A 14,977-nucleotide genomic window follows, 5' to 3' on the forward strand; every position below is an offset into this window, starting at 1 on the left:
GCTGTAATCCAGTCCAGTCCAGTGCTGCCTGCTGAGCAGCACTGACCAACACTGCCTGGGCCCAGGCTTTTATCTCTGAGGCCCCATTATGATGTCAGAAAGCTGGCTCTGGAATCCTGAGGGCTCCACTATGACACGTGCAAAGTTCCGTCTGAACTTTATATAAGACGGTGAGGCTCAGTCAGTCACTCAGTGTTGCCTGAGAGGGCAACACTGCAACAGCCGGCCGCCAGGCTGTCTTTTTTTTGCACAGCTAGTTGCCTCCAGGAGGCCACAAGAGGGAGACAAGGGACTGCAAAATGGAAAATAGGCATCCACCAACTTTACAGACAACTTCTCCTTGCTCCTACAACCTCCATCCTTGCACAGTTTGTTATTCTTCTAGGTAACATAGTAACAAATCCAAATTGCTGCTCTCTTTGTAGGCAAGCAAGGCTTTGTTGCAACTGCAATTCTTACTTCTTCTTGAAATGTAGGGACGACAGTACATTCCATCACATCCATCTAGTGTACACAGGTAGGTCCATTGTGGCGGGCAGGCGAGCGGGCGGGCTGCTTTATTGGCTGTTTGCTGTTCCCCTACTCCACTCCACTATTTGACTGTTGTGCTGCATCAATCAATCAATCAATCAATCAATCAATCAATCAATCAATCAATCAATCAGTGGCTGGCTCAGGTGCAGCTCTTTAACTTACCTAAAAGGGAGGGCGGAGAGAAGACAAGGAAGGTGAATGAGGTGTTCCAATGTGAAATGCCGGAAACACAGAAACACAGACGACACACAACAAGAGGTGGCAATCTATTCATTAATTGCATTTAATCAATGAGCTCATTATCACTCATGCATTGTCCAACAGGTGTTGAAATAATGGGATTAAAAGGGGAGATCCCTTCAGAAAGACAGAAACAATAGCAAAGACAAAAAACACTTTTGGAATCTGCTTTTAGTCAACACATAAGGAAAGGGTGCACCGGTCCTGGAAATACTGCAATACCAGGTCAATGCGTGGAGTGGACAGAGCAAGCTCTATTTCCATCTCCCTGTTCTAAAAATCCATTTAATATATGGTCCCCAGATAGGGGACGTATCAGATATTAAACTGATAAGAACAGATACTACACTTGATCTTAGCCAAAAGGCCGAGAAGCGATAACCCGAACGGGCCGCGCGTTGCCCGAGCCTGCCCGATACTGCTGTTCAGCCCTTGCAGCGATTCAGCCTACTTCTAGGCAATTCCATGGGGCCCTGCAGGCTCACACACTCACAGCTACACGGGAGGTGAATAAAGGCCGGAGAGGAAGCCAGACAGGATTTGCTTCTTTTGCTTGCACCACAATGCAGTGCTGAAAGAGGAGGAATCTACATAAAAACGCCTTCCTGGCAACGCCCAAATGCCCTGCTGCCATGCAGATAAACACTGGCAGCGGCAGCAAGTGCATGCCCACAGCCACCCCTTGTTCCTTCACACCTTGTATCAGCTGTAATCCAGTCCAGTCCAGTGCTGCCTGCTGAGCAGCACTGACCAACACTGCCTGGGCCCAGGCTTTTATCTCTGAGGCCCCATTATGATGTCAGAAAGCTGGCTCTGGAATCCTGAGGGCTCCACTATGACACGTGCAAAGTTCCGTCTGAACTTTATATAAGACGGTGAGGCTCAGTCAGTCACTCAGTGTTGCCTGAGAGGGCAACACTGCAACAGCCGGCCGCCAGGCTGTCTTTTTTTTGCACAGCTAGTTGCCTCCAGGAGGCCACAAGAGGGAGACAAGGGACTGCAAAATGGAAAATAGGCATCCACCAACTTTACAGACAACTTCTCCTTGCTCCTACAACCTCCATCCTTGCACAGTTTGTTATTCTTCTAGGTAACATAGTAACAAATCCAAATTGCTGCTCTCTTTGTAGGCAAGCAAGGCTTTGTTGCAACTGCAATTCTTACTTCTTCTTGAAATGTAGGGACGACAGTACATTCCATCACATCCATCTAGTGTACACAGGTAGGTCCACTGTGGCGGGCAGGCGAGCGGGCGGGCTGCTTTATTGGCTGTTTGCTGTTCCCCTACTCCACTCCACTATTTGACTGTTGTGCTGCATCAATCAATCAATCAATCAATCAATCAATCAATCAATCAATCAATCAAGTGGCTGGCTCAGGTGCAGCTCTTTAACTTACCTAAAAGGGAGGGCGGAGAGAAGACAAGGAAGGTGAATGAGGTGTTCCAATGTGAAATGCCGGAAACACAGAAACACAGACGACACACAACAAGAGGTGGCAATCTATTCATTAATTGCATTTAATCAATGAGCTCATTATCACTCATGCATTGTCCAACAGGTGTTGAAATAATGGGATTAAAAGGGGAGATCCCTTCAGAAAGACAGAAACAATAGCAAAGACAAAAAACACTTTTGGAATCTGCTTTTAGTCAACACATAAGGAAAGGGTGCACCGGTCCTGGAAATACTGCAATACCAGGTCAATGCGTGGAGTGGACAGAGCAAGCTCTATTTCCATCTCCCTGTTCTAAAAATCCATTTAATATATGGTCCCCAGATAGGGGACGTATCAGATATTAAACTGATAAGAACAGATACTACACTTGATCTTAGCCAAAAGGCCGAGAAGCGATAACCCGAACGGGCCGCGCGTTGCCCGAGCCTGCCCGATACTGCTGTTCAGCCCTTGCAGCGATTCAGCCTACTTCTAGGCAATTCCATGGGGCCCTGCAGGCTCACACACTCACAGCTACACGGGAGGTGAATAAAGGCCGGAGAGGAAGCCAGACAGGATTTGCTTCTTTTGCTTGCACCACAATGCAGTGCTGAAAGAGGAGGAATCTACATAAAAACGCCTTCCTGGCAACGCCCAAATGCCCTGCTGCCATGCAGATAAACACTGGCAGCGGCAGCAAGTGCATGCCCACAGCCACCCCTTGTTCCTTCACACCTTGTATCAGCTGTAATCCAGTCCAGTCCAGTGCTGCCTGCTGAGCAGCACTGACCAACACTGCCTGGGCCCAGGCTTTTATCTCTGAGGCCCCATTATGATGTCAGAAAGCTGGCTCTGGAATCCTGAGGGCTCCACTATGACACGTGCAAAGTTCCGTCTGAACTTTATATAAGACGGTGAGGCTCAGTCAGTCACTCAGTGTTGCCTGAGAGGGCAACACTGCAACAGCCGGCCGCCAGGCTGTCTTTTTTTTGCACAGCTAGTTGCCTCCAGGAGGCCACAAGAGGGAGACAAGGGACTGCAAAATGGAAAATAGGCATCCACCAACTTTACAGACAACTTCTCCTTGCTCCTACAACCTCCATCCTTGCACAGTTTGTTATTCTTCTAGGTAACATAGTAACAAATCCAAATTGCTGCTCTCTTTGTAGGCAAGCAAGGCTTTGTTGCAACTGCAATTCTTACTTCTTCTTGAAATGTAGGGACGACAGTACATTTCATCACATCCATCTAGTGTACACAGGTAGGTCCATTGTGGCGGGCAGGCGAGCGGGCGGGCTGCTTTATTGGCTGTTTGCTGTTCCCCTACTCCACTCCACTATTTGACTGTTGTGCTGCAATCAATCAATCAATCAATCAATCAATCAATCAATCAATCAGTGGCTGGCTCAGGTGCAGCTCTTTAACTTACCTAAAAGGGAGGGCGGAGAGAAGACAAGGAAGGTGAATGAGGTGTTCCAATGTGAAATGCCGGAAACACAGAAACACAGACGACACACAACAAGAGGTGGCAATCTATTCATTAATTGCATTTAATCAATGAGCTCATTATCACTCATGCATTGTCCAACAGGTGTTGAAATAATGGGATTAAAAGGGGAGATCCCTTCAGAAAGACAGAAACAATAGCAAAGACAAAAAACACTTTTGGAATCTGCTTTTAGTCAACACATAAGGAAAGGGTGCACCGGTCCTGGAAATACTGCAATACCAGGTCAATGCGTGGAGTGGACAGAGCAAGCTCTATTTCCATCTCCCTGTTCTAAAAATCCATTTAATATATGGTCCCCAGATAGGGGACGTATCAGATATTAAACTGATAAGAACAGATACTACACTTGATCTTAGCCAAAAGGCCGAGAAGCGATAACCCGAACGGGCCGCGCGTTGCCCGAGCCTGCCCGATACTGCTGTTCAGCCCTTGCAGCGATTCAGCCTACTTCTAGGCAATTCCATGGGGCCCTGCAGGCTCACACACTCACAGCTACACGGGAGGTGAATAAAGGCCGGAGAGGAAGCCAGACAGGATTTGCTTCTTTTGCTTGCACCACAATGCAGTGCTGAAAGAGGAGGAATCTACATAAAAACGCCTTCCTGGCAACGCCCAAATGCCCTGCTGCCATGCAGATAAACACTGGCAGCGGCAGCAAGTGCATGCCCACAGCCACCCCTTGTTCCTTCACACCTTGTATCAGCTGTAATCCAGTCCAGTCCAGTGCTGCCTGCTGAGCAGCACTGACCAACACTGCCTGGGCCCAGGCTTTTATCTCTGAGGCCCCATTATGATGTCAGAAAGCTGGCTCTGGAATCCTGAGGGCTCCACTATGACACGTGCAAAGTTCCGTCTGAACTTTATATAAGACGGTGAGGCTCAGTCAGTCACTCAGTGTTGCCTGAGAGGGCAACACTGCAACAGCCGGCCGCCAGGCTGTCTTTTTTTTGCACAGCTAGTTGCCTCCAGGAGGCCACAAGAGGGAGACAAGGGACTGCAAAATGGAAAATAGGCATCCACCAACTTTACAGACAACTTCTCCTTGCTCCTACAACCTCCATCCTTGCACAGTTTGTTATTCTTCTAGGTAACATAGTAACAAATCCAAATTGCTGCTCTCTTTGTAGGCAAGCAAGGCTTTGTTGCAACTGCAATTCTTACTTCTTCTTGAAATGTAGGGACGACAGTACATTCCATCACATCCATCTAGTGTACACAGGTAGGTCCATTGTGGCGGGCAGGCGAGCGGGCTTGGCTGCTTTATTGGCTGTTTGCTGTTCCCCTACTCCACTCCACTATTTGACTGTTGTGCTGCATCAATCAATCAATCAATCAATCAATCAATCAATCAATCAATCAGTGGCTGGCTCAGGTGCAGCTCTTTAACTTACCTAAAAGGGAGGGCGGAGAGAAGACAAGGAAGGTGAATGAGGTGTTCCAATGTGAAATGCCGGAAACACAGAAACACAGACGACACACAACAAGAGGTGGCAATCTATTCATTAATTGCATTTAATCAATGAGCTCATTATCACTCATGCATTGTCCAACAGGTGTTGAAATAATGGGATTAAAAGGGGAGATCCCTTCAGAAAGACAGAAACAATAGCAAAGACAAAAAACACTTTTGGAATCTGCTTTTAGTCAACACATAAGGAAAGGGTGCACCGGTCCTGGAAATACTGCAATACCAGGTCAATGCGTGGAGTGGACAGAGCAAGCTCTATTTCCATCTCCCTGTTCTAAAAATCCATTTAATATATGGTCCCCAGATAGGGGACGTATCAGATATTAAACTGATAAGAACAGATACTACACTTGATCTTAGCCAAAAGGCCGAGAAGCGATAACCCGAACGGGCCGCGCGTTGCCCGAGCCTGCCCGATACTGCTGTTCAGCCCTTGCAGCGATTCAGCCTACTTCTAGGCAATTCCATGGGGCCCTGCAGGCTCACACACTCACAGCTACACGGGAGGTGAATAAAGGCCGGAGAGGAAGCCAGACAGGATTTGCTTCTTTTGCTTGCACCACAATGCAGTGCTGAAAGAGGAGGAATCTACATAAAAACGCCTTCCTGGCAACGCCCAAATGCCCTGCTGCCATGCAGATAAACACTGGCAGCGGCAGGAAGTGCATGCCCACAGCCACCCCTTGTTCCTTCACACCTTGTATCAGCTGTAATCCAGTCCAGTCCAGTGCTGCCTGCTGAGCAGCACTGACCAACACTGCCTGGGCCCAGGCTTTTATCTCTGAGGCCCCATTATGATGTCAGAAAGCTGGCTCTGGAATCCTGAGGGCTCCACTATGACACGTGCAAAGTTCCGTCTGAACTTTATATAAGACGGTGAGGCTCAGTCAGTCACTCAGTGTTGCCTGAGAGGGCAACACTGCAACAGCCGGCCGCCAGGCTGTCTTTTTTTTGCACAGCTAGTTGCCTCCAGGAGGCCACAAGAGGGAGACAAGGGACTGCAAAATGGAAAATAGGCATCCACCAACTTTACAGACAACTTCTCCTTGCTCCTACAACCTCCATCCTTGCACAGTTTGTTATTCTTCTAGGTAACATAGTAACAAATCCAAATTGCTGCTCTCTTTGTAGGCAAGCAAGGCTTTGTTGCAACTGCAATTCTTACTTCTTCTTGAAATGTAGGGACGACAGTACATTCCATCACATCCATCTAGTGTACACAGGTAGGTCCATTGTGGCGGGCAGGCGAGCGGGCGGGCTGCTTTATTGGCTGTTTGCTGTTCCCCTACTCCACTCCACTATTTGACTGTTGTGCTGCATCAATCAATCAATCAATCAATCAATCAATCAATCAATCAATCAATCAATCAATCAATCAGTGGCTGGCTCAGGTGCAGCTCTTTAACTTACCTAAAAGGGAGGGCGGAGAGAAGACAAGGAAGGTGAATGAGGTGTTCCAATGTGAAATGCCGGAAACACAGAAACACAGACGACACACAACAAGAGGTGGCAATCTATTCATTAATTGCATTTAATCAATGAGCTCATTATCACTCATGCATTGTCCAACAGGTGTTGAAATAATGGGATTAAAAGGGGAGATCCCTTCAGAAAGACAGAAACAATAGCAAAGACAAAAAACACTTTTGGAATCTGCTTTTAGTCAACACATAAGGAAAGGGTGCACCGGTCCTGGAAATACTGCAATACCAGGTCAATGCGTGGAGTGGACAGAGCAAGCTCTATTTCCATCTCCCTGTTCTAAAAATCCATTTAATATATGGTCCCCAGATAGGGGACGTATCAGATATTAAACTGATAAGAACAGATACTACACTTGATCTTAGCCAAAAGGCCGAGAAGCGATAACCCGAACGGGCCGCGCGTTGCCCGAGCCTGCCCGATACTGCTGTTCAGCCCTTGCAGCGATTCAGCCTACTTCTAGGCAATTCCATGGGGCCCTGCAGGCTCACACACTCACAGCTACACGGGAGGTGAATAAAGGCCGGAGAGGAAGCCAGACAGGATTTGCTTCTTTTGCTTGCACCACAATGCAGTGCTGAAAGAGGAGGAATCTACATAAAAACGCCTTCCTGGCAACGCCCAAATGCCCTGCTGCCATGCAGATAAACACTGGCAGCGGCAGCAAGTGCATGCCCACAGCCACCCCTTGTTCCTTCACACCTTGTATCAGCTGTAATCCAGTCCAGTCCAGTGCTGCCTGCTGAGCAGCACTGACCAACACTGCCTGGGCCCAGGCTTTTATCTCTGAGGCCCCATTATGATGTCAGAAAGCTGGCTCTGGAATCCTGAGGGCTCCACTATGACACGTGCAAAGTTCCGTCTGAACTTTATATAAGACGGTGAGGCTCAGTCAGTCACTCAGTGTTGCCTGAGAGGGCAACACTGCAACAGCCGGCCGCCAGGCTGTCTTTTTTTTGCACAGCTAGTTGCCTCCAGGAGGCCACAAGAGGGAGACAAGGGACTGCAAAATGGAAAATAGGCATCCACCAACTTTACAGACAACTTCTCCTTGCTCCTACAACCTCCATCCTTGCACAGTTTGTTATTCTTCTAGGTAACATAGTAACAAATCCAAATTGCTGCTCTCTTTGTAGGCAAGCAAGGCTTTGTTGCAACTGCAATTCTTACTTCTTCTTGAAATGTAGGGACGACAGTACATTCCATCACATCCATCTAGTGTACACAGGTAGGTCCATTGTGGCGGGCAGGCGAGCGGGCGGGCTGCTTTATTGGCTGTTTGCTGTTCCCCTACTCCACTCCACTATTTGACTGTTGTGCTGCATCAATCAATCAATCAATCAATCAATCAATCAATCAATCAATCAATCAATCAGTGGCTGGCTCAGGTGCAGCTCTTTAACTTACCTAAAAGGGAGGGCGGAGAGAAGACAAGGAAGGTGAATGAGGTGTTCCAATGTGAAATGCCGGAAACACAGAAACACAGACGACACACAACAAGAGGTGGCAATCTATTCATTAATTGCATTTAATCAATGAGCTCATTATCACTCATGCATTGTCCAACAGGTGTTGAAATAATGGGATTAAAAGGGGAGATCCCTTCAGAAAGACAGAAACAATAGCAAAGACAAAAAACACTTTTGGAATCTGCTTTTAGTCAACACATAAGGAAAGGGTGCACCGGTCCTGGAAATACTGCAATACCAGGTCAATGCGTGGAGTGGACAGAGCAAGCTCTATTTCCATCTCCCTGTTCTAAAAATCCATTTAATATATGGTCCCCAGATAGGGGACGTATCAGATATTAAACTGATAAGAACAGATACTACACTTGATCTTAGCCAAAAGGCCGAGAAGCGATAACCCGAACGGGCCGCGCGTTGCCCGAGCCTGCCCGATACTGCTGTTCAGCCCTTGCAGCGATTCAGCCTACTTCTAGGCAATTCCATGGGGCCCTGCAGGCTCACACACTCACAGCTACACGGGAGGTGAATAAAGGCCGGAGAGGAAGCCAGACAGGATTTGCTTCTTTTGCTTGCACCACAATGCAGTGCTGAAAGAGGAGGAATCTACATAAAAACGCCTTCCTGGCAACGCCCAAATGCCCTGCTGCCATGCAGATAAACACTGGCAGCGGCAGCAAGTGCATGCCCACAGCCACCCCTTGTTCCTTCACACCTTGTATCAGCTGTAATCCAGTCCAGTCCAGTGCTGCCTGCTGAGCAGCACTGACCAACACTGCCTGGGCCCAGGCTTTTATCTCTGAGGCCCCATTATGATGTCAGAAAGCTGGCTCTGGAATCCTGAGGGCTCCACTATGACACGTGCAAAGTTCCGTCTGAACTTTATATAAGACGGTGAGGCTCAGTCAGTCACTCAGTGTTGCCTGAGAGGGCAACACTGCAACAGCCGGCCGCCAGGCTGTCTTTTTTTTGCACAGCTAGTTGCCTCCAGGAGGCCACAAGAGGGAGACAAGGGACTGCAAAATGGAAAATAGGCATCCACCAACTTTACAGACAACTTCTCCTTGCTCCTACAACCTCCATCCTTGCACAGTTTGTTATTCTTCTAGGTAACATAGTAACAAATCCAAATTGCTGCTCTCTTTGTAGGCAAGCAAGGCTTTGTTGCAACTGCAATTCTTACTTCTTCTTGAAATGTAGGGACGACAGTACATTCCATCACATCCATCTAGTGTACACAGGTAGGTCCATTGTGGCGGGCAGGCGAGCGGGCGGGCTGCTTTATTGGTGTTCCCCTACTCCACTCCACTATTTGACTGTTGTGCTGCATCAATCAATCAATCAATCAATCAATCAATCAATCAATCAATCAATCAATCAATCAATCAGTGGCTGGCTCAGGTGCAGCTCTTTAACTTACCTAAAAGGGAGGGCGGAGAGAAGACAAGGAAGGTGAATGAGGTGTTCCAATGTGAAATGCCGGAAACACAGAAACACAGACGACACACAACAAGAGGTGGCAATCTATTCATTAATTGCATTTAATCAATGAGCTCATTATCACTCATGCATTGTCCAACAGGTGTTGAAATAATGGGATTAAAAGGGGAGATCCCTTCAGAAAGACAGAAACAATAGCAAAGACAAAAAACACTTTTGGAATCTGCTTTTAGTCAACACATAAGGAAAGGGTGCACCGGTCCTGGAAATACTGCAATACCAGGTCAATGCGTGGAGTGGACAGAGCAAGCTCTATTTCCATCTCCCTGTTCTAAAAATCCATTTAATATATGGTCCCCAGATAGGGGACGTATCAGATATTAAACTGATAAGAACAGATACTACACTTGATCTTATCCAAAAGGCCGAGAAGCGATAACCCGAACGGGCCGCGCGTTGCCCGAGCCTGCCCGATACTGCTGTTCAGCCCTTGCAGCGATTCAGCCTACTTCTAGGCAATTCCATGGGGCCCTGCAGGCTCACACACTCACAGCTACACGGGAGGTGAATAAAGGCCGGAGAGGAAGCCAGACAGGATTTGCTTCTTTTGCTTGCACCACAATGCAGTGCTGAAAGAGGAGGAATCTACATAAAAACGCCTTCCTGGCAACGCCCAAATGCCCTGCTGCCATGCAGATAAACACTGGCAGCGGCAGCAAGTGCATGCCCACAGCCACCCCTTGTTCCTTCACACCTTGTATCAGCTGTAATCCAGTCCAGTCCAGTGCTGCCTGCTGAGCAGCACTGACCAACACTGCCTGGGCCCAGGCTTTTATCTCTGAGGCCCCATTATGATGTCAGAAAGCTGGCTCTGGAATCCTGAGGGCTCCACTATGACACGTGCAAAGTTCCGTCTGAACTTTATATAAGACGGTGAGGCTCAGTCAGTCACTCAGTGTTGCCTGAGAGGGCAACACTGCAACAGCCGGCCGCCAGGCTGTCTTTTTTTTGCACAGCTAGTTGCCTCCAGGAGGCCACAAGAGGGAGACAAGGGACTGCAAAATGGAAAATAGGCATCCACCAACTTTACAGACAACTTCTCCTTGCTCCTACAACCTCCATCCTTGCACAGTTTGTTATTCTTCTAGGTAACATAGTAACAAATCCAAATTGCTGCTCTCTTTGTAGGCAAGCAAGGCTTTGTTGCAACTGCAATTCTTACTTCTTCTTGAAATGTAGGGACGACAGTACATTCCATCACATCCATCTAGTGTACACAGGTAGGTCCATTGTGGCGGGCAGGCGAGCGGGCGGGCTGCTTTATTGGCTGTTTGCTGTTCCCCTACTCCACTCCACTACTTGACTGTTGTGCTGCATCAATCAATCAATCAATCAATCAATCAATCAATCAATCAATCAGTGGCTGGCTCAGGTGCAGCTCTTTAACTTACCTAAAAGGGAGGGCGGAGAGAAGACAAGGAAGGTGAATGAGGTGTTCCAATGTGAAATGCCGGAAACACAGAAACACAGACGACACACAACAAGAGGTGGCAATCTATTCATTAATTGCATTTAATCAATGAGCTCATTATCACTCATGCATTGTCCAACAGGTGTTGAAATAATGGGATTAAAAGGGGAGATCCCTTCAGAAAGACAGAAACAATAGCAAAGACAAAAAACACTTTTGGAATCTGCTTTTAGTCAACACATAAGGAAAGGGTGCACCGGTCCTGGAAATACTGCAATACCAGGTCAATGCGTGGAGTGGACAGAGCAAGCTCTATTTCCATCTCCCTGTTCTAAAAATCCATTTAATATATGGTCCCCAGATAGGGGACGTATCAGATATTAAACTGATAAGAACAGATACTACACTTGATCTTAGCCAAAAGGCCGAGAAGCGATAACCCGAACGGGCCGCGCGTTGCCCGAGCCTGCCCGATACTGCTGTTCAGCCCTTGCAGCGATTCAGCCTACTTCTAGGCAATTCCATGGGGCCCTGCAGGCTCACACACTCACAGCTACACGGGAGGTGAATAAAGGCCGGAGAGGAAGCCAGACAGGATTTGCTTCTTTTGCTTGCACCACAATGCAGTGCTGAAAGAGGAGGAATCTACATAAAAACGCCTTCCTGGCAACGCCCAAATGCCCTGCTGCCATGCAGATAAACACTGGCAGCGGCAGCAAGTGCATGCCCACAGCCACCCCTTGTTCCTTCACACCTTGTATCAGCTGTAATCCAGTCCAGTCCAGTGCTGCCTGCTGAGCAGCACTGACCAACACTGCCTGGGCCCAGGCTTTTATCTCTGAGGCCCCATTATGATGTCAGAAAGCTGGCTCTGGAATCCTGAGGGCTCCACTATGACACGTGCAAAGTTCCGTCTGAACTTTATATAAGACGGTGAGGCTCAGTCAGTCACTCAGTGTTGCCTGAGAGGGCAACACTGCAACAGCCGGCCGCCAGGCTGTCTTTTTTTTGCACAGCTAGTTGCCTCCAGGAGGCCACAAGAGGGAGACAAGGGACTGCAAAATGGAAAATAGGCATCCACCAACTTTACAGACAACTTCTCCTTGCTCCTACAACCTCCATCCTTGCACAGTTTGTTATTCTTCTAGGTAACATAGTAACAAATCCAAATTGCTGCTCTCTTTGTAGGCAAGCAAGGCTTTGTTGCAACTGCAATTCTTACTTCTTCTTGAAATGTAGGGACGACAGTACATTCCATCACATCCATCTAGTGTACACAGGTAGGTCCATTGTGGCGGGCAGGCGAGCGGGCGGGCTGCTTTATTGGCTGTTTGCTGTTCCCCTACTCCACTCCACTATTTGACTGTTGTGCTGCATCAATCAATCAATCAATCAATCAATCAATCAATCAATCAATCAATCAATCAATCAGTGGCTGGCTCAGGTGCAGCTCTTTAACTTACCTAAAAGGGAGGGCGGAGAGAAGACAAGGAAGGTGAATGAGGTGTTCCAATGTGAAATGCCGGAAACACAGAAACACAGACGACACACAACAAGAGGTGGCAATCTATTCATTAATTGCATTTAATCAATGAGCTCATTATCACTCATGCATTGTCCAACAGGTGTTGAAATAATGGGATTAAAAGGGGAGATCCCTTCAGAAAGACAGAAACAATAGCAAAGACAAAAAACACTTTTGGAATCTGCTTTTAGTCAACACATAAGGAAAGGGTGCACCGGTCCTGGAAATACTGCAATACCAGGTCAATGCGTGGAGTGGACAGAGCAAGCTCTATTTCCATCTCCCTTTTCTAAAAATCCATTTAATATATGGTCCCCAGATAGGGGACGTATCAGATATTAAACTGATAAGAACAGATACTACACTTGATCTTAGCCAAAAGGCCGAGAAGCGATAACCCGAACGGGCCGCGCGTTGCCCGAGCCTGCCCGATACTGCTGTTCAGCCCTTGCAGCGATTCAGCCTACTTCTAGGCAATTCCATGGGGCCCTGCAGGCTCACACACTCACAGCTACACGGGAGGTGAATAAAGGCCGTAGAGGAAGCCAGACAGGATTTGCTTCTTTTGCTTGCACCACAATGCAGTGCTGAAAGAGGAGGAATCTACATAAAAACGCCTTCCTGGCAACGCCCAAATGCCCTGCTGCCATGCAGATAAACACTGGCAGCGGCAGCAAGTGCATGCCCACAGCCACCCCTTGTTCCTTCACACCTTGTATCAGCTGTAATCCAGTCCAGTCCAGTGCTGCCTGCTGAGCAGCACTGACCAACACTGCCTGGGCCCAGGCTTTTATCTCTGAGGCCCCATTATGATGTCAGAAAGCTGGCTCTGGAATCCTGAGGGCTCCACTATGACACGTGCAAAGTTCCGTCTGAACTTTATATAAGACGGTGAGGCTCAGTCAGTCACTCAGTGTTGCCTGAGAGGGCAACACTGCAACAGCCGGCCGCCAGGCTGTCTTTTTTTTGCACAGCTAGTTGCCTCCAGGAGGCCACAAGAGGGAGACAAGGGACTGCAAAATGGAAAATAGGCATCCACCAACTTTACAGACAACTTCTCCTTGCTCCTACAACCTCCATCCTTGCACAGTTTGTTATTCTTCTAGGTAACATAGTAACAAATCCAAATTGCTGCTCTCTTTGTAGGCAAGCAAGGCTTTGTTGCAACTGCAATTCTTACTTCTTCTTGAAATGTAGGGACGACAGTACATTCCATCACATCCATCTAGTGTACACAGGTAGGTCCATTGTGGCGGGCAGGCGAGCGGGCGGGCTGCTTTATTGGCTGTTTGCTGTTCCCCTACTCCACTCCACTATTTGACTGTTGTGCTGCATCAATCAATCAATCAATCAATCAATCAATCAATCAATCAATCAGTGGCTGGCTCAGGTGCAGCTCTTTAACTTACCTAAAAGGGAGGGCGGAGAGAAGACAAGGAAGGTGAATGAGGTGTTCCAATGTGAAATGCCGGAAACACAGAAACACAGACGACACACAACAAGAGGTGGCAATCTATTCATTAATTGCATTTAATCAATGAGCTCATTATCACTCATGCATTGTCCAACAGGTGTTGAAATAATGGGATTAAAAGGGGAGATCCCTTCAGAAAGACAGAAACAATAGCAAAGACAAAAAACACATTTGGAATCTGCTTTTAGTCAACACATAAGGAAAGGGTGCACCGGTCCTGGAAATACTGCAATACCAGGTCAATGCGTGGAGTGGACAGAGCAAGCTCTATTTCCATCTCCCTGTTCTAAAAATCCATTTAATATATGGTCCCCAGATAGGGGACGTATCAGATATTAAACTGATAAGAACAGATACTACACTTGATCTTAGCCAAAAGGCCGAGAAGCGATAACCCGAACGGGCCGCGCGTTGCCCGAGCCTGCCCGATACTGCTGTTCAGCCCTTGCAGCGATTCAGCCTACTTCTAGGCAATTCCATGGGGCCCTGCAGGCTCACACACTCACAGCTACACGGGAGGTGAATAAAGGCCGGAGAGGAAGCCAGACAGGATTTGCTTCTTTTGCTTGCACCACAATGCAGTGCTGAAAGAGGAGGAATCTACATAAAAACGCCTTCCTGGCAACGCCCAAATGCCCTGCTGCCATGCAGATAAACACTGGCAGCGGCAGCAAGTGCATGCCCACAGCCACCCCTTGTTCCTTCACACCTTGTATCAGCTGTAATCCAGTCCAGTCCAGTGCTGCCTGCTGAGCAGCACTGACCAACACTGCCTGGGCCCAGGCTTTTATCTCTGAGGCCCCATTATGATGTCAGAAAGCTGGCTCTGGAATCCTGAGGGCTCCACTATGACACGTGCAAAGTTCCGTCTGAACTTTATATAAGACGGTGAGGCTCAGTCAGTCACTCAGTGTTGCCTGAGAGGGCAAC

The 14,977-nt window shown here is 47.9% G+C and overlaps 10 non-coding genes across 10 annotated transcripts; all 10 read right to left on the bottom strand.

Annotated features, from left to right (window-relative positions):
- Nucleotides 1-962: 962 nt before the first annotated feature.
- Nucleotides 963-1,153, bottom strand: LOC142694826 (U2 spliceosomal RNA). The gene has a single exon (XR_012863001.1). It is a non-coding gene; the product is annotated as a U2 spliceosomal RNA (small nuclear RNA).
- Nucleotides 1,154-2,438: 1,285 nt separating this feature from the next.
- Nucleotides 2,439-2,629, bottom strand: LOC142694828 (U2 spliceosomal RNA). Its single transcript, XR_012863002.1, has one exon. It is a non-coding gene; the product is annotated as a U2 spliceosomal RNA (small nuclear RNA).
- A 1,277-nt stretch (nucleotides 2,630-3,906) lies between these two features.
- LOC142694829 (U2 spliceosomal RNA) lies at nucleotides 3,907-4,097 on the bottom strand. Its single transcript, XR_012863003.1, has one exon. It is a non-coding gene; the product is annotated as a U2 spliceosomal RNA (small nuclear RNA).
- Nucleotides 4,098-5,378: 1,281 nt separating this feature from the next.
- Nucleotides 5,379-5,569, bottom strand: LOC142694830 (U2 spliceosomal RNA). Its single transcript, XR_012863004.1, has one exon. It is a non-coding gene; the product is annotated as a U2 spliceosomal RNA (small nuclear RNA).
- A 1,296-nt stretch (nucleotides 5,570-6,865) lies between these two features.
- On the bottom strand, nucleotides 6,866-7,056 carry LOC142694831 (U2 spliceosomal RNA). The gene has a single exon (XR_012863005.1). It is a non-coding gene; the product is annotated as a U2 spliceosomal RNA (small nuclear RNA).
- Nucleotides 7,057-8,344: 1,288 nt separating this feature from the next.
- On the bottom strand, nucleotides 8,345-8,535 carry LOC142694832 (U2 spliceosomal RNA). Its single transcript, XR_012863006.1, has one exon. It is a non-coding gene; the product is annotated as a U2 spliceosomal RNA (small nuclear RNA).
- Nucleotides 8,536-9,823: 1,288 nt separating this feature from the next.
- Nucleotides 9,824-10,014, bottom strand: LOC142694434 (U2 spliceosomal RNA). The gene has a single exon (XR_012862674.1). It is a non-coding gene; the product is annotated as a U2 spliceosomal RNA (small nuclear RNA).
- A 1,280-nt stretch (nucleotides 10,015-11,294) lies between these two features.
- On the bottom strand, nucleotides 11,295-11,485 carry LOC142694834 (U2 spliceosomal RNA). The gene has a single exon (XR_012863008.1). It is a non-coding gene; the product is annotated as a U2 spliceosomal RNA (small nuclear RNA).
- A 1,292-nt stretch (nucleotides 11,486-12,777) lies between these two features.
- On the bottom strand, nucleotides 12,778-12,968 carry LOC142694939 (U2 spliceosomal RNA). Its single transcript, XR_012863102.1, has one exon. It is a non-coding gene; the product is annotated as a U2 spliceosomal RNA (small nuclear RNA).
- A 1,280-nt stretch (nucleotides 12,969-14,248) lies between these two features.
- Nucleotides 14,249-14,439, bottom strand: LOC142694835 (U2 spliceosomal RNA). The gene has a single exon (XR_012863009.1). It is a non-coding gene; the product is annotated as a U2 spliceosomal RNA (small nuclear RNA).
- Between the last annotated feature and the right edge of the window lie 538 nt (nucleotides 14,440-14,977).

Source organism: Rhinoderma darwinii (genome assembly GCF_050947455.1).
Source record: "Rhinoderma darwinii isolate aRhiDar2 chromosome 5 unlocalized genomic scaffold, aRhiDar2.hap1 SUPER_5_unloc_46, whole genome shotgun sequence".
Taxonomy (NCBI): Eukaryota; Metazoa; Chordata; class Amphibia; order Anura; family Rhinodermatidae; genus Rhinoderma; species Rhinoderma darwinii.